Genomic DNA, 11652 nt, shown 5'->3' with positions numbered 1-11652 from the left:
TTGGTCCTTCCATAACATCTTGATATTCCTCTTTCTTAATTCTTTTTTTTTCATTACTAGAGATGAAAATGCACAATGATAATTTGTATTTCTACAAACCTCCACAAAATCTGCTTAGTTATATAGCATTATCAAAGGAATAAAACAAGGGAAATTATTTTCTGAAAAATTCTTAAAAACATTCTGCGAACTAATGCCTACAATAAAATTCAAATACAACAACCATCATCATAACTAAGCCTAAGGAGACATGGCTATTAAATGCAATGTGCTATCCTTGATGGCATCTTGGAACAGAAAAAGGACAGTAGAGTAAAATTGAGGAAATCTGAATAAATTATAGATTTTAGTTAATACTAATGCATCCATGTGGGTTTATTAATTATAACAAAAGTGCCATACTACTGTTTGGAGAAAAGTGGATGTAGACTATTTGGGAACTCCTTGTACCAACTTTGCAATTATTCTGAAAATCTAAAACTATCATAAAATAAAAACTTTATTTTAAAATGTAAATCATCTGATCCTCTACCAATAAAAGGACACATTTTCAAAGTTTTTTTTTTTTTTTAATCTTTACAAGTGTTAATAGATCCTAGTCATGTTATTACTGTTGTTACCAACATTTATTCCATTTGGACATTAGATGGCGCTCATGCTCATTTTACTGAGCCGGTTGACTTAATATCAGCAATAGATCTCTCAACTGGATATGTTTCTGGAAGATTTGGCCCAATATTAATTTTAAAGGTAAATTGTTTGAAAACAAAGTTAACCCCATAAAAAAGTTTAAATAATTACCTTAGGTTGGGAGGCAAAATTCAAACAATGAACAAAACCGGAAATTAAGAAATCATTAAGTAGTATTCATAAATCTCAAGGGCTCCAAAGGCAAACTTCAAGGCATCTACAGATCTCCTGAAGATGTTCATATATGTTGGATCCATCATGTTTATCAGATTTTCAAAGGATCCATAGATACCCCAATATTTGAGAACCATTATACCTTTCAGTTTCAAACCATGTCCCTATCTTCAACATTTACCATTAAATTTTGCATTTAATACACAATTTTAAAAAGTTCAACTGAATAAACAAACTGATGAGAAGAATGAACGAGAGGAAATTCTATGCTGAGCCCAAATGTCACCCCTTCCCTTCCTCTAAATACTTACATTATATAATTTTACAACTCAAGTCATTGGACACTTATTTATCTACGTATCTCTCATCAATATTTGCAAACTAAGATTGCAAAGCACCTTTTAAACAAGGGATCTTGAATTGGTGGTTTTATACTCAGTCCTGCCACTGCTTATCATATTAGTCCGGTAACTGATAAAGGAACATCATCCCAGAACTTTATAAAGTTGTAGCTTTCGATCATCCCAAATCTGGCTAAAAATTAGAAGAAACGAGTTAATGGCTGCAAAAAGGAAATAAAAACCTTAGCAACTGGGGCTAAAATTACAACTCAAACCTCAAAATTGTTCTTTTCGTGCTGCTTCAGTCCAGCTGTGATGTTTTTATTTTTGATGGCATTCTCTAGCACTAAATAAAAGGCTAATCGATTCTCAGGAATCAATGAGTCCATGGACTAGAAGAAGTCATCTGATTTAACCAGGGCTCTGCTTTTAACCTGGGCTTTGAGAGAAAGCTCTGAAGTTTGAAATGAAAGGCTTTGTCATATTTATGTCTAATTACCACAACACTTGATGATGCCATCTAAGCAAGCAACGGGAAAAAGAGTAGGAAACCTTTTTCTTCAAACAGGTAACATGATAAATGAAGAACGTATACAGAGCAGTCATCAAAGACCAATTCTGTGTGTGTGTGTGTGTGTGTGTGTGTGTGTGTGTGTGTGTGTGTGTGTGACACACACACAATGTTAATTTTAAGGAATCTCTTCACGCAAAGAACTCCGAGAACAGTTCATGTATACGGATTTGTTTTGACCCCATTTTCTGAGCACGTGAAATGTGGGATAAGAACTCAGTAACTTCAACCACACCTTTCTTTTTTTTTTTTTAATTTATAAAGGGATTTCTGATTCTTTGTGTTTACTAATGTGTGACTTTATAAGACTATTAAAATCTACACAGTTCTTTTGATATATTTTATTATGGGGCCAAGTTACCTATATATTTCTAAAACCACCCCACTGCTTTACTGCCCTGGGCCTTTATTGTTGCTTTTTAGCTGATTTGACTCCCTTCCACCACTTGCCTGGAGGACATTTTCAGACACCCAGCTTGGCCATCATCAGTGCTCTGTACCCATGCATAAGCTGCTCTCTCTGCTCTCCCCAGTCCTTGACCTATCTGGATGGCCTCTCACCTTTCACACCACAGCTTATAAATCGTTTCTTCCATGTGGCCTTTCGTCAGAAATATAGGTGTCCCAGCATGAATTGTGGACACTGCATTTCCCCTAACAGGCACTACGTTTTGTTCAATTGTTTTCATTATCTCCTCAGCGTGGTGCTAATCTCTGAAAAACAAGGGTAGCATATGTCTTGCTCACTTTTATATCTCAGCACCTACCAGAACATTCCTGCAGATAGTAGTGGCTCAATAAATACTGAAGTGAAATATGAATAAGTCATTTCTTTCAACACCTCAGAATATGACTATGCCTTTTGAATTAGATATCTGAAATGTGTTTTGTTTTCAACTGTTCCTCTTCATACAAGAAATACCCTAAAATGCAGATGTAACTAAAGAGTAATTTGCCAGAAACTTGCCTAAGATACTCCTCCACGTGTTTTAATTTTACTCCTACCACCAAGTGAAAAACAACAAGATGAACAAACAGAAGAAACTGAGTCAGGTTAAGTGACTGTATGGGAGCAATGGCACCTGCCCAGTGGAACCAACTCTCTAAGGGTTACCTGTGAGGGCTGTAATCAGGAGCCAGGCACGTGGCAAAATGAAGCCGGTTCCCACTTTCTTATTGACACTAGCCACTAAAACATCGAGCTGTGATATCCAGTTGGCATATGGAACAGAACATATATATCCTACAATTACCAAAACTATATTAAGTACTTTAAATGTAAATAGAGAAGGGTATCATCAGAACAAAAATCAAGCCATGGCAGATTACCATTCTTTAGTATAAAGTAACACATTTTAATATGTAATTTGTTTCTGTCTCAATATTAATAAAAAGTATATTCTCATAGAAAGGACTTAGAAGTGTTTCAGAGTACCTTGAACCAAACTTCAGAAATGGTAAGATACCAATTTTTATTATGAACTTAAGGGTAGTCGGTAACAGACATATGCCTGTCTAATTAAGTGCTGGAATCTCCAGTGACTTTCCCAGTGACAGTCCACAGTGGATTCCAGCTTCCTACACCAGATTGTTTCTGTCCCTTTTATATAGCCATGCATGGACTATGCATTACTTTTTTTGGGGGGGGGGAGAAGAAAATAAAAGCAAATCTTACACACTATCATTCCCCCCTTTTTCCCCCCAATAGGCAGGCAAGAACAGACTGTGGGTTTTAAGCATTTTAAGGACTTTTGATGTGATTAAGAAAGCTATCAAGAGGCTGAGACTCAGTCGTGTCTATCTTGTAAATAGGTGATTGACACAAATTTATTAGGTAAACAAGCAAAACTTAAGTTGTACATTAGCAGATTATATTTTTGATCCAGAGTATTGACGTGGGCTACAGGATGGAAAATGACTTTAGACTTTTGGCTGAGGAACAAAGATGGCAGGTTAAAAGAGTTCTTACTGAAATATGAGTGGTAATGCTGATGGAGAGGAGGAGCCGTCTTAGAGATTTAGGTGGCAAATTGATGGGACTTGGTGACCAAATGCAGGTAAGGTTAAAAGAATTATGAGGATGTCCAAAACTCTGGATTAGTGTGCTAGGTGTCATGGATTGAAATAAAGGCTAAAGAAGAAAGAATATATTCCTTTGGGTGAGATGAACATTTGAACGGGAGTGTCAAATGTGAGTTAGATTTGAATGGGAAAAATCAGCTCTGAAGTGGTTCCACATGCCGTGTCTTTGGCAGATTGACCAGTGAAACATGGGGGAAGAAAGAAAAACAGCTGGGTGAATAATTTTGAGGAACAAAATATTTAAAATATTCATGATCAAAGTATAGCCAAGTCAACAGTCTGAAATTGTAGAGCAGACACACGTAGGAGTTGTAGATCAGGGCAAAACGGCAGGACAAAACCAAGAAGTAGATGATGCATAAGGAGGCAAGTGATAAAGCTTGAGGCAATGAAAAAAAGGGGACCTAAAACGTAAAGAAAACCCATCAGGACAAGAGTCAGTCCCTTAACAAAGCCTAAGTTCTGGAGAAAGAATAAAGTAGGCAAAAAGGACATCCATGTTGCGGTAAGCAGAGACTCAGAGGCCCATCCTGACAATGGGAGACCAAGTTTGAGAGATGTCCCGGGAGAGGCAGCCCATCTGGAGAGTTTCCCACTGAGAGTCCCCTGAACCTGACTCACAGAATCTGGCAAACAGAATCCAGACACTGGCATTTTCCCACATCTGCAAGATGAGAACATGTAATGAGGACATGAGCTTCTCAATTAGATGACTTTAGTCTCTTGATCTGGGAAGGAAACCACAGACACTCTTAATTTCTTAAGCCTCAGAAGAATTTTAAATCTCCTAAACACAGCACTAAGGTCACATTTTTTAATTGCTCCTTTGCCCCAGTCATTTAGAAAGAATTCAACAGAAGAAAAACACTGTAACACTTCTGAAAAAAGAAAATCACAGATCTCTTAAAAAGGAAGACAACACATGTTCAGAAACTAGACTTAGTTTAGTTTAGTAACTGAAATCACTTAGAAATCTTTAACTGGCTTCTCTTCTGTCCGTTCCTGTTGTTCCCACCTTAGCTGGGGCTGTCACTCTCTTACCGAGTACCACCCTGACGTACCAACTTGTCTACCTGTGTCTAGCTTGGTTCCTCTTCATTCTTCCAATACATAGCTTCCAGGTGGTACTTTCTAAAATGTTCTAGGACATTCTTCTGAAAAAGTTTCTCCCCAACTAAAATCTCTCAATGGTTCCTGACTTCCTCCTGATTAATATCCAGACCCCTTTGCAAGGAGTTCATATTTTTTAATGGCCTGGCTCCTTGCCAATGGCCCTGCTTCATCAGACACTCCTTATAATTTCTCCTCTTAAAACACCATGTGCCTTCTCATTTTCTAAATTCAGAGAATAATTTCACACTTCTGCGCTTTGGAAAAGCTATTTCTTCTGCTTGTACTGTCCTCCTACTTTAATTACCTGAGAAATTCCTACTCAATCTATTAATCTTCAAAACTCATCTCACATTCCCTCTTAATAAAGACTTCCCTGCTTTCTTAACCTCCCTCTTCCCACCCTTCACCAGCCATTGTCATCATCCCATCCACTTTGCTATTTTGGTTTCTTGTACACTCCTCTACTTTAGCATGCATAAATAATAGTAGACTCTTAAAATCTTACTGAAGAGATGAAGAGGTCATTTCGTTGGCAATCCAGACTAATCTTCGGAAATCCCTAAATTCACAAAGCCAGAGCATCATAAATTTCTCCCAAAAATGTTTCTTAAGAAGGAGGCAGAACATATGTGGATATGAATGTGCAGATGATGAAAAACAGTCTCAGCTCACTGACTAGCTCCCTGCCCAACTCCTATCTCATGGACAATTTAAATATATGTCTAAGTGAAATTACTATTTACGGTGTATAACTACTCTGTACTTACTAGTGAACTATTCAAACTAAGAATGTAAATAGTATAAATACTAAGGATTAATATTATAGCACTTACTTGTTTAAACATTTGCCACTCCATCTCAATCTACATTCCATGAAAGGAGAGACCATGTCTATTTATTTTTGTGTAAGAAATAGTAAATGTTCAATAAATTTTAAATGAATAAATGAACCACATACCTGAAATTGCAATGTTTAAAAAAAAAATCACAGAATGCTCATTCCCTGCTTCCCTGGTTTTGAGAAGAATGCAACCACATCTTCCTGTTTATAAAAAGTAATATTGCTAGAAGAAAAGATTTACTTCATTCAGTACTGATTTATTTCAGTACATATTCGTTCACCAACCAAATATTTGTTGAGTTCTTACTATACGCTTCACACTGTTCTACGTATTGAAGATACAGGAATAAATACAATAAGACGAGGTCTCTGCTTTTATGACATCTGTATTCTAATGGAAATACAATAAGCAAATGAATGAAAATCTCCATACTACCACAAATTCATATTTTTAAAAATGACTCTGTTCTTAAAGATTTTTTTAGTGTTTGTTTATTCTGGGGAGAGATAGAGACAGACAGACAGACAGACAGTGCAAGCAGGAGAGAGGGAGACACAGAATCCGAAGCAGGCTCCAGGCTCTGAGCTGTCAGCACAGAGCCCAACACAGGGCTTGAACTCATGAACTGTGAAATCATGACCTAAGCTGAAGTGGGATGCTTAACTGACTGAGCCACCCAAGCGCCCAACCTCTGATCTTTTCAATACCTGGTAAAAAGATATGGGAGCTGAAGTCAGGAGGAAAGAATTGGTGGGGTCTGTTGTCTACTGTTGCCACTACACAATGCAAACTCTGAGCTTTGCAATTTCAGATTTTGGCTATCTTTCAAATCCTTGTAGTGTTCCTAACCCATTTGTATAAATAGCATTGCCAACTGACTGACTAAAATAATTTTTCATTTCTCTGGGCTGGGTGTGTGACTTTGCAAACAAGCAACTTTGCCAGGAAACTGAGTGGTAAAAAAGTCTTACTTTTGTCATAGGGAGAGACTTAGCTGAGAAAACCAAAGGGGCAAAAATACGCAGTCTTGTAGTAGTAACTGCCCTTTAGAAATTCAGTATAATTTAAGTACAGACCATTTTCTACAATGACACAAGTCAGCCAATCATTGTAAAATCAGCAGGGGGAAAAATGACTCCTTCAATGATGAACTAGCTCTTTTTGTAAATTTGGAGGAAATCATACCTGTCAGAATCACAACAATTAATTAAGGCAGGGCTTGGAAGATTGAAAACATCTTGATGGTTTCTCACAACTATTCTGTCCTTTGGAATAAGCTTCCTTCCACATTCCTCCAATATCCAGCTTAAGGAACCCTTCTCCCTCATGCCATTTAGTACCACTGTGCTCTATATATTTCAACTAGTTCATTGACCACATTGTACTCCAATTATTTTTATAAGCCTGCTTCCTATTCTAGATAATAATCTTGTTCCCATGTACATCTTTAATCCCCAGAAGTCATCTTTCTGGAATGGATGGAATGAATGAATAATTATAGTTTATTTTCTACAATGGCTTCACCAGGCATATTATTCTATAGTGATAAGGAAGAAAAGTCACTCCTTCAATGGCTAAGCAACTTCCTTTAATTAAAATGATATATTTTTATATTCACATTCTTCAACTTTACATACTCACAGTGAGCTTCAAAAGACTCTTATCCACCTTTGCTGAATTTGTTCATGATGACAAATGGAATACTTCAAAAGACTCTTATCCACCTTTGCTGAATTTGTTCATGATGACAAATGGAATACTTAATGAATCTTTAACCTAAAAATGTTAAATATCAAATATTATAACTGCCTTTCCATACTGCCAACAACATATTTAGGCAAGAAAGATGATGAAGCACTTCCTTAAAAGGCAAAAGACATCTTATCCCAAACAATGAAATGTTTAATGGGATTAGAGTTAGTGAAAAACTAATATTGGGAGAGGAAAATTCTTTAGGCTCTGACTTAAGGATGGGCAGTTTTTCTCTTACAGAAAGTAAGAGACAGTGTACTCATTTGTGAACAAGGCCAATGGATACAGAAATCATTTCTTAACCAAAGCTAAATAAGAAGGAGGCCCAAGATAGGGTAAAAAGAGAGTAGAAAACACACACTAGATTTGATAAAAAAACAATATCCTTACGCTATGTCATTTATCTGCTATAAAATTATGTGTAGAAATGTAGTCCCTGAGAAAAAAATAAGGTAGTAATGGAAAATTCAGAATTGCAATGGTCACAGATGGCTGTAATCTAAGATTATTTGTTACATTTTAGCACTGAAATGCTTTCTGAAATACTTATTTTCGAACAAAGTAACTTATAGGCCACTGAACATTTTTCCGGTCAAGCTTGCCAAAGGAACTTATTTTTCTAAATCAGTGCTTGTTAAACTGCTGGTTCCAATCTTTGAGTTGTAAGGATAAGAGTTGTTTTATTATTCTTGTTTTTTTAAATTATGTGTACCTTATATACACACATGAACATATATGTGTGCTGTGGCTCAGGGCGTAAAATGTATTTATTATGAGTTACAGTCAGACCATTTCAAAGCTGTCATTTTAAAGACCTTAACTGGGGGATCCTGGGAAGATGGCGGCATAGGAGGACGCTGGGCTCACCGCGCATCCTGATCACTTAGATTCCACCTACACCTGCCTAAATAACCCAGAAAACCGCCAGAAGACTAGCAGAACAGAGTCTCCAGAGCCAAGCGCAGACGAGAGGCCCACGGAAGAGGGTAGGAAGGGCGGAGAGGCGGTGCGCGCTCCATGGACTGGCGGGAGGGAGCCGGGGCGGAGGGGCGGCCCGCCGGCCAAGCAGAGCCCCCGAGTCTGTCTTGCAAAAGCGGAGGGGCCAGACAGAGTGTGTTCCGACAGCAAGCAGGACTTGACATCTGGAAGGTTATAAGCTAACAGCTCTGCTCAGAGAACGGGAGGGCTGGAGGACAACGGGAGGGAGAGTTGTTGAGCCCCAGACAACAGAGCTCAGTTTGGCGAGGACCTCGCCCATCCCCCAGCCAAAATTCCAAAGGGAACCAGTTCCTGCCAGGGAACTTGCTTGCACCGAGCAAACACCCAAGGCTGTGCTTCTGCAGATCCATCCCTCGGTGGGTCTGACTCCCTCCCGGTGCCGCAGGGCCCCTCCCAAAGTGGATCTCTGAAGGAAAAGCAAGCTGAGCCTGCCCCTCCCGCCCCCCATGCACCTTGCGGATCCACCCCAGCTAATACGCCAGATCCCCAGCACCACAAGCCTGGCAGTGTGCAAGTAGCCCAGACAGGCCACGCCACCCCACAGTGAATCCCGCCCCTAGGAGAGGGGAAGAGAAGGCACACACCAGTCTGAATGTGGCCCCAGCGGTGGGCAGGGGGCAGACATCAGGTCTGACTGCGGCCCGCCCACCAACTCCAGTTCTTCAAGACAGCACAGGGAAAGTGCCCCGCAGTCCCGCACCACTCCAGGAACTATCCAAAATGACAAAATGGAAGAATTCCCCTCGGAAAAACATCCAGGAAATAACAACAGCTAACGAACTGATCAAAAATGATTTAAACAATATAACAGAAAGTGAATTTAGAATAATAGTCATAAAATTAATCACTGGGCTTGAAGACAGTATAAAGGACAGCAGAGAATCTCTTGCTACAGAGATCAAGGGACTAACGAACAGCCAGGAGGAGCTAAAAAATGCTATCAATGAGCTGCAAAATAAAATAGAGACAACCACGGGTCAGATTGAAGAGGCAGAGGAGAGAATAGGTGAACTAGAAGATAAAATTATGGAAAAAGAAGAAGCTGAGAAAAAGATTAAAAAAATCCAGGAGTATGAGGGGAAAATTAGAGAACTAAGTGATGTGCTAAAGAGAAATAATATACGCATAATTGGTATTCCAGAGGAAGAAGAGAGAGGGAAAGGTGCTGAAGGTGTACTTGAAGAAATAATAGCTGAGAACTTCCCGGACCTGGGGAAGGAAAAAGGCATTGAAATCCAAGAGGCACAGAGAACTCCCTTCAGACGTAACTTGAATCGATCTTCTGCATGACATATCATAGTGAAACTAGCAAAATACAAGGATAAAGAGAAAATTCTGAAAACAGCTAAAGATAAACGTGCTCTAACACATAAAGGGAGACCTATAAGACTCGTGACTGATCTCTCTACTGCAACTTGGCAGACTAGAAAGGATTGGCAGGAGATCTTCAATGTGTTGAACAGAAAAATATGCAGCTGAGAATCCTTTATCCAGCAAGTCTGTCATTTAGAATAGAAGGAGAGATAAAGGTCTTCCCAAACAAACAAAAACTGAAGGAATTCGTCACCACTAAACCAGCCCTACAAGAGATCCTAAGGGGGATCCTGTGAGACAAAGTACCAGAGACATCGCTATAAGCATGAAACCTACAGACATCACAATGACTCTACCCATTTCTTTCTATAATAACACTGAATGTAAATGGACTAAATGCGCCAACCAAAAGACATAGGGTATCAGAATGGATAAAAAAACAAGACCCATCTATTGGCTGTCTACAAGAGACTCATTTTAGACCTGAGGACACCTTTAGATTGAGAGTGAGGGGATGGAGAACTATTTATCATGCTACTGGAAGCCAAAAGAAAGCTGGAGCAGCCATACTTGTATCAGACAAACTAGACTTTAAACTAAAGGCTGTAACAAGAGATGAAGAAGGGCATTATATACTGATCACAGGGTCTATCTATCAGGAAGAGCTAACAATTATAAAAGTCTATGCTCCGAATACGGGAGCCCCAAAATATATAAAACAATTAACTCACAAACATAAACAACCTTATTGATAAGAATGTGGTGATTGTAGGGGACTTTAACACTCCACTTTAAAGACCTTAACAATGTTTAATGGAAATGTCTGAATTACCTCAGTAAAGATTAACTCAAGATATAAATGAAGTAAATGAATGCCTATAACACGTCGGCTTACGGAGGACCCTAAGCACTCACTATTTCCTCAGTAAGTTAATTTCCCGACATTGGTCAAGGTGCCTTTCTCTCTCCACCTCACCTTAAAGCCCCACCATTAGCGCCCCCTGGAGTTTTACTGAGATACAACTGACAGAACACTGCAAGTTTAAGATGTATGACACCTTGATTTGATTTACAACCACAGTATTAACTACCATCTCTCTCCCCCTGAGACATCGTTGCCATTTATTTTCTGTGCTAAGAACATTGAAGACCCACTCTGTTAGCAACAACTCAAGTATGTGATGCAGGACAGTTAGCTGTAAACCCCATGTTGTGCATTAGATCCCCAAATTCACCAGTCTTACGACTGAAAGTTTATACCCTTTTAACTGGAGCTCCTCCTTTAAGACTAAAAAAAAGGGGTGGGGCACCTGGGTGACTCAGTTGGTTCGACGTCCGACTTCAGCTCAGGTCATGATCTCGCAGCCAATGGGTTTGAGCCCTGCATCAGGCTCTGTGCTGACAGCTCAGATCCTGCACCCTGCTTCAGATTCTGTCTCTCCCTCTCTCGCTGCCCCTCCCCTGCTCATGCTCTGTCTCTGTCTCTCAAAGATAAACAAACATTAAAAAGTTTTTCAAAAAAGACTGAAAAAAGAAATCTGCTTCAAGATCATTTCTTAATGATTTTTATTAAAATGAGATGATCTTTAAAATCTAGTTTTAGTTATTTAACAGCCAGAAGCCGCAGAAAGACTGGCTCTGAGGGAATAAGATGCTGAGCACAAATACTATGTTTTCCTAATGAGAGAGAGACGAGTAGTGGCAGACCAGCCCGGGGCACTCACTGTAGAAGAAGGGGAGCTGGGGCAGGGAACCAGGACTCCTCAACAGCCGG

Source organism: Felis catus, chromosome D1, assembly GCF_018350175.1.
Source record: "Felis catus isolate Fca126 chromosome D1, F.catus_Fca126_mat1.0, whole genome shotgun sequence".
Taxonomy (NCBI): Eukaryota; Metazoa; Chordata; class Mammalia; order Carnivora; family Felidae; genus Felis; species Felis catus.
Note: the sequence above shows the minus strand (reverse complement) of the source record.